Below are 6,450 nucleotides of genomic sequence, written 5' to 3'. Positions count from 1 at the left end.
CGGGCCGGGCGGCGGCGGCGGCGGCGATCCGAACGGGCCCGGAGGCCGCTTCCTGGTGCCACGCCCCCACCCCGTCCGGCACGTGACCCGCCGGCCTCCGCGCTTAAAGGGGCGACGGCCGCCGGGCGGCGGTGGGGCCTAGCGAGCGCCGGAGGCTCCTCCCCTTTCCTGGAGGGCGGAGCCCCAGCGCGGCGCGCGGGGCGGGGCGGGGCGGGGCGGGGCGGGGCGGGGGCGTGACCCGGAAGCCGCGCGGGCCGAGGGCGGGTCTTGGCCGCGCCTCTGCCACCTGCGCTTCCTCCCGGGCGGGTGCGGGTGTCGGCGCCCAGGGGGTCCCGGGCGCCCGCCGGGACAGGGCTGCCCCTGGGGCGCGGAAGGCTCCCCGGGCCTCTCGGGAGGTTTGCTGCGCCCGCCTCTGGGAGCGGAGCGCTGTGGCCGGCGCCCGGCTGCTGGGAGCCTGGGCCCGGGAAGCCTCGCTCGGTCGCCGCCAGCGCCTGCTCCGAGCGGCCCGGACAGGAGGGGCGGGGACGGGGAAACTCCTGCAAGGGAGCTGGGAGGAGGGGAGCGAGGATCTCGGAGGCCCCCACCTCGGGGCGGCCTTTCGCAACGACCGGATGGATTCGACCCCCACTCTTTAAGATGGAGAGGCTGGAGAGGCCTGGCAGGGGGCGTGAAGAGCAAGAGCTGCGTTTGGGGGCGCCTGGGGGCTCAGCCGTTGAGCGTTGCCTCGGCCCAGGGCGTGATCCCGGGGTCCTGGGGTCGAGCCCCGCGTCGGGCCCCCCGCGTGGAGCCTGCTTCTCCCGCCGCCTGTGTCTCTGCCTCTCTCTCTCTCTCTCTCTCTGTGTGTGTGTCTCAGGAATACATAAACTCTTAAAAAAGAAAAAAAAGAGTTGTGCTTCAGACATGTGAATCCGAGGACAGATGACATCTGCATGGATATGTGGGGCTGAAGCTCCCCAAGAGTGACAAGGCTGGAGATAGTAATTAGGAGTTATGGGTATTAATACTGATGGCACTTGAAGCCACGGAATTAGAACAGATCGCCTCACACAGAGCCATAAGGTGGAAAAAAAAAAAAAAAAAAAAAAGCAACCTGTAGCGAATCCGTAAAGGACAGCAAGCAGAGCCTGCCAGAGGAGGATACAGGAAAGGAGCGTGGGCATTGCATCTGGGCTTGGGCGAAGAGCTGTTTCGGGAGGTGGGGTGCAGTCCACTTTGACAAAGGCTGCTGAGAAGTCAGAGCGCTGAAAGCTGTCCTCCACTTTACCCCCCGGCGCTGCAAGGACTGGGAGGCAGAGCCACGGGGCAGGCATCGGGCTGGAGGTGAGAACGGGGAGTGAGCGAGAGGGGCTAGCCAGCACAGCCCTAGTAGCTGATCTGGAGAAGCCTGTCTCTGAGAGGAGCAGAGGAACTGACATGGAGGTGGCCCAGGGTGGGAGGGTGTGGAAATGAGTTAGGTCTTGCAAACGAAAGCAGCAGCAAGGCTATGCATACTTTACTGTGCATAAGAACCTTGTACGTTCTCTTGTGGAGCCCAGGAATCTGCAGATGCCAGGTACCTCTGAGACAGAGCTGGAGGACCATATTTAAGCAGACCGAGGCATCTTTGCGTGAGCGAAAATGGTTTAGCAGAGAGGAAAAGATGGAATATGCAGAGAAGATGAGATAGCCAAGTCAGGTGAGATGGGGCAGGACCCCAAGTACACATGGAAGGGTCGGTCCTTTCCATAGCTGCAGGAGAGAAGGAGGCTAGGAGATCTATGGGTAGGAAAATGAGAGCCTTCCTCAAGAAAAGCAAAGAAAGGGAAGGAAAGGGAGGAAGGAAGGAAAATGAAAAAGAAGAAAAAACCTATTCCTGTAAGGCTCCTTCCATTGGCCATACCTGTCCTTGTCCCTGTCATCTACTAACCGGGATTACAGGATCCTTCTGCCCATGTCCTGCCATCACCTGTCAGCATACCTGTGGATGACCCTCCAGCGGTCCCTCCAGCTGCCCCCGCCCCCGACCATTCTTCACCATCTCCAGGACCCTCCTTTTCCTACTTTTTCTACCCCGTCTATTGGCCCCTCCTTTCCTTCCCTCCTCATCCAGCTACAATTCCGTTTCCCTCCATTCCAGTGCTGATTTTGCCGTCAGCCTTAACACCCTTGCTCCTCTGTCTGGCCCACCTGCCTGGCCCACCTGCCTGCCTGAGCCTCAGCCAGATGCACCCCACCTGCTTTCTCTGCACCTGCTGCCACAGGAGGAGCCACACAGCCAGCCGGGCAGCAGGCACCGCTAGGAATGCGGCCGGCCCTGGGTCCTGCTGGCCCTCCTCCCGTCGCTGCAAGACACCACCAGGCCTTCCCCACTCTCCTCGGCCTGCCCACGGCCCTTCGCAGACACCTGGCCTCTGTTTGCGGAGAAAAGTGAAGTGTCAGATGGTGAGGCCGTGGCCCAGCCCGCCACTGCTGCCCCCTCCGCCCTTCCTCGCCTCCATGGAGCTAGAAATACACCTGCCCTGCCCAAGGAATTACTTGGTTCCCATTTCTCACTTTCTCAGAAAACTGAAGGTGTTGATTATCACACCTCTCCTCACATCATGGCTCCTAGAAATGGTCTTTCCTCTTTGCTGCTCTCTTTCTTCTTAAAAACAGAACGACTGAGCTGAAAACAAACACACGCCACAAACTTTACTGAAAAAGAAAAAAACAAAACCTTTCCTGAAACACCTGTTTCCAGCCATGACCCCCTTTCTCTCCTTCACAGCACACTTCTCTGAAGAGTGGTGATGTGCTGCCTCCACTTCCCCAACCTTAACCCACTCTAGTCCACCTTATGCCCCTCACTGAAAACAAAAGAGGGCTCAGGAAGGTCCCCAGGGAGCTCCGTGTCACTAGGTTCATGAAAATTTTTCAGTCATTTTCTGGATTTCCCAGAAGTGCTCAGTACCTTTTAGTCACTCCCTTGCTCTCATGAAACTTTGTTGATATTTATGTTGGTAATTACCTGACTAAATCTGTTCCTGTTGTGCATGTGATCCATGAGGGGAGGGCTATCCCTCGGCCCTTACATCCAGTTGCCTGCTTCTCTTCTCCACTAGGGTGCCTCGGAGCACTTGGAAACCAGCATCTCTAGAAGAACACTCCTCACCTCCACCACCAGGGTCCTCTCCTGGGGTCCCATATCCCCGTAAATGGCACCTCCACCCACCCAAATGCACTTATCAAGAAGCTGGAGTCATCCTGGACACTTCTCACCCTCTTACCATCCCCTCTGCCCAAATACCAGTGGGCCATCAATAAGGAAAGTCTGGTGATTGAGGAGCCCCCAAAGTTCACTCCTCCAACCTTCCCTACAAAAGAGCATGTTTGGAACAGAAACCCTACAGGAATGTTGGCCAAGAGCAGGGAGGCAGTAGTACAGCGTGTTGGTGGGGTACGAGGAGGAGGTGCTCGCAAAAGACTTGCCTTCTTTCGACAGTGGGCATCTTATCCCTCTTCCCAGAGAATTAGATTCAGTCAACAATGGCAACGTTTTGCTCCTAACAGAGCCAAGGCTTAATTTTTTGCGCACGTCACCTTAGGTCTGCAAGCGGCATTGAGATCTGCCTGGCTATGGGTGAGAGGTCCCCCAGCACAGTGACAGTGGTTGTGGCCCAGGAAATGCAGAGCATCTGGGAAGCCACAGCAGGCCAGACAGAACCCAGAGGATCTGGAACTACCTTGGGCAAACCAAATCTTTGCCTCTCCATGGTCCATTTCTTTCAGTCACAAACATACTTGTTTCTGTACAGTTGAGCATTAAAAACAGTCTGATTGGGCAGCCCCGGTGGCGCAGCGGTTTGGCCTGCAGCCCAGGGCGTGATCCTGGAGACCCTGGATTGAGTCCCACATCGGGCTCTCTGCATGGAGCCTGCTTCTCCTTCTGCCTGTGTCTCTGCCTCTCATTCTCTCTCTGTGTCTCTATGAATAAATAAATAAAATCTTAAAAAAAAAACAGTCTGATTGTTTGCCCCATGCCCACATAGAATTCCCTATTCTTCCCACATTAAAAAAAAAAAAACTGTATCTTTTCCTTGGTAAACATCAAGACTCTGAAATGTAGTCCATAAAGATGGGTCAGCAATCATTTCTAGAATTTTGAGTTTGCAAACATTACCGGGATGCAAATTCATAAGTGCCTGATACCAGTTTGGGAGTCCCCATAAATGACAGATCAGAATTATACTTGGGTGAGAGTTTTCTCTCTATTGATCCTCATCCTCATCCAGTCTGAAAATTCCTTCATTTATCAGAAGGTTCTTTCTGTGGATTTCCTTCGTTACTTAGGTAGATGTTGCCTTCCTCATTTCAGTCACATTCATAGATCATAATTCTGCTTTCTTTAAACATTACATGACATAAGGTTGTAAAGCTATACCTCTGTTTTAGTGTCTTTTTATTGCTGCCACACTTGTTACCAGCTCTAGATTTGATTTTCAGAGACAAAAAGTTTATATACAAATCAGAATAATGCAAGTGTTTTATATTTAAAATTTACTTTTATTGGGAATAAAGTTTCATTTTTTAAATGATTCATTAAGCAATCTCAAAGCACTGTTCTTTTAACTGCGTTTTGTTGTTTTGGAAGATAATTTGAGCAAAATTTTTCTAACAGCGTGTTTTTACGTTGAAACCTTTGAAAGACCAGTAACCGTCTTGCTCATCCTTGCTGTGACTATATTTGAGTAAAAGTTCACAGGTGTGTTTGCGCTCAAAGACATTTCCCAGGATTATCTAGCTCAATCGCTCCACAAACCAGTTGGTTGTCAGAATCAAGTTTTAAAAAACAAACAAAAACATGTTATGTTGTAATTGTGAAAAGAATGCACACGTGGAGGTTAGTATTATTTCAATAGTACAGAAAGCTATCAAGTGCAAAAAAGCTCTCTTCTCCCTCTTCCCCCCAAATCCTCAAGGCCACAACCCAGAGGAAACCTCTGTTACCAAGTTCTATTTTTAGCTCAGACAATAACACTGTAACTCTCATGTACTTACCTTGTTTTATGAGGTTCAAGTAGTACCTGTTACTCTACTATGAAAAGTAAGATGAAGGATTTAGCACAGCCAATCTGCCTCTTACCTCCCTTCCTCGATACTTCTCAATTTTTGTTGCTTATATCATTTTTAATTCTTCTAATATTTGTTCGCATAACTTCATATGATATACCCAGACCTCTGTTTTTGGCCCATCAGTGTTAGGAAGTTTCCAGGAACTCTACACTATATAAGATGGGGAAGTGAGGCTACCTGTATCAACCCCTCTCCTAGGGTGGCTCAGTGGTGGAGCGTCTGCCTTTGGCTCAGGGTGGCATCCTGGGATCGAGTCCTGAGTCCCCGCATCAGGCTCCCTGTGGGAAGCCTGCTTCTCCCTCTGCCTATGTCTCTGCCTCTCTCTGTGTGTCGCTTATGAATAAATAAAATCTTAAAAAACAAAAACAAAAACCAACCCTCTCCTCTACTTCCTCCTCACTAGTCCAAACTTACATTGTCAGGGTTTAGGGCATTTACATTCTATAAACATAAATTCAGTGCCTTGTCTATGGATTATAGCTAAATATTGAAAAGTAATAGTAATAAAATACTACCATTATTTTAAAAAATATTTTGATATTCATCATAGAACCATGTGGAATTAAAAAAAAAAAGAAAAAAAAAGAACCATGTGGAATTACTGCATCTATAGAAAAGTAAATATAGTTTTTGTTCCCTACACTTGACCACTAAACAATGATGTGGCTCAGTCGGTTAAATGTCTGCCTTTGGCTCAGGTCAAAGGATCCTGGGATTGAGCCCTACGTCTGGCTCCCTGCCCGTTGGGAAGCCTGTTTCTCCCTCTCCCTCTCACCCAACCCCCCTACTCGTGCTTTCGCTCTCTCTCATTTAAAAGAGAAAAATCTTTTAAAATACATTAAAATACATCTTAAAAATCTTAAAAGTACATTTTAAAAATCTAAAAAAAAAAAAAAGAAAAAGAATGTCCCAAATATCAAGGTCAAAATTCTCCACCATTTGATCAAAAATCATGGCATGTTTTTGTTTACTTCAACAAAAGTTGACTTTGTTATATAGTTTTTTTTTTGGTTATAGTTTTGGGTTTGTTTTTCTGGGGTTTTTACTTGCTTTTCTTTTTATTGTTGTTGTTAGAGAAGAGGGTGTGTGTATCAGCTTTCCCAGGTTTTTTTGTTCATTAGACTGTTTGTGTGATGGAGATTCCACGTTGTTCTTGCATAGGTCTTACATGGCACTCTCTCCTTTCTTATTTTGTTTTGACTATACAGTTATTTCATCAGTTGGAATTGCATTTGCCCAAGTAACAGAAACCCCAACTTATAGTAGCTTACCCAAATAGGACTTTAATTTTTCTTTAAGAATAAGAAATCTGGAAGTGAGCCACCCAGGTCTGGATTTAAGGCTCCCCGATGCTTCTGA

The sequence above is a fragment of the Canis lupus genome, chromosome 6 (assembly GCF_048164855.1).
Source record: "Canis lupus baileyi chromosome 6, mCanLup2.hap1, whole genome shotgun sequence".
NCBI classification, from domain to species: domain Eukaryota; kingdom Metazoa; phylum Chordata; class Mammalia; order Carnivora; family Canidae; genus Canis; species Canis lupus.
The sequence above is the reverse complement of the archived record's forward strand: the minus strand, read 5'-3'. Positions refer to the sequence as shown.